The following is a 779-nucleotide window of genomic DNA, read 5'->3' as shown; positions in this document are numbered from 1 at the left end:
CAAACTGCAAAACTAAAATGCACCACAGGTATAGAATGTAGATGGATAGTATACTTAATGGATGACGACACAGAGGTAGGTACAGCAGTGGCCTACCGTACTGCTATATATAGTATACTGGTGGTCACTGTGTCAGCAAACTGCAAAACTAAAATGCACCACAGGTATAGAATGTAGATGGATAGTATACTTAATGGATGACGACACAGAGGTAGGTACAGCAGTGGCCTACCGTACTGCTATATATAGTATACTGGTGGACACTGTCAGCAAACTGCAAAACTAAAATGCACCACAGGAATAGAATGTAGATGGATAGTATACTTAATGGATGACGACACAGAGGTAGGTACAGCAGTGGCCTACCGTACTGCTATATATAGTATACTGGTGGTCACTGTGTCAGCAAACTGCAAAACTAAAATGCACCACAGGTATAGAATGTAGATGGATAGTATACTTAATGGATGACGACACAGAGGTAGGTACAGCAGTGGCCTACCGTACTGCTATATATAGTATACTGGTGGACACTGTCAGCAAACTGCAAAACTAAAATGCACCACAGGTATAGAATGTAGATGGATAGTATACTTAATGGATGACGACACAGAGGTAGGTACAGCAGTGGCCTACCGTACTGCTATATATAGTATACTGGTGGACACTGTCAGCAAACTGCAAAACTAAAATGCACCACAGGTATAGAATGTAGATGGATAGTATACTTAATGGATGACGACACAGAGGTAGGTACAGCAGTGGCCTACCGTACTGCT

Source organism: Pseudophryne corroboree, unplaced genomic scaffold (assembly GCF_028390025.1).
Source record: "Pseudophryne corroboree isolate aPseCor3 unplaced genomic scaffold, aPseCor3.hap2 scaffold_871, whole genome shotgun sequence".
Taxonomy (NCBI): domain Eukaryota; kingdom Metazoa; phylum Chordata; class Amphibia; order Anura; family Myobatrachidae; genus Pseudophryne; species Pseudophryne corroboree.
Note: the sequence above shows the minus strand (reverse complement) of the source record.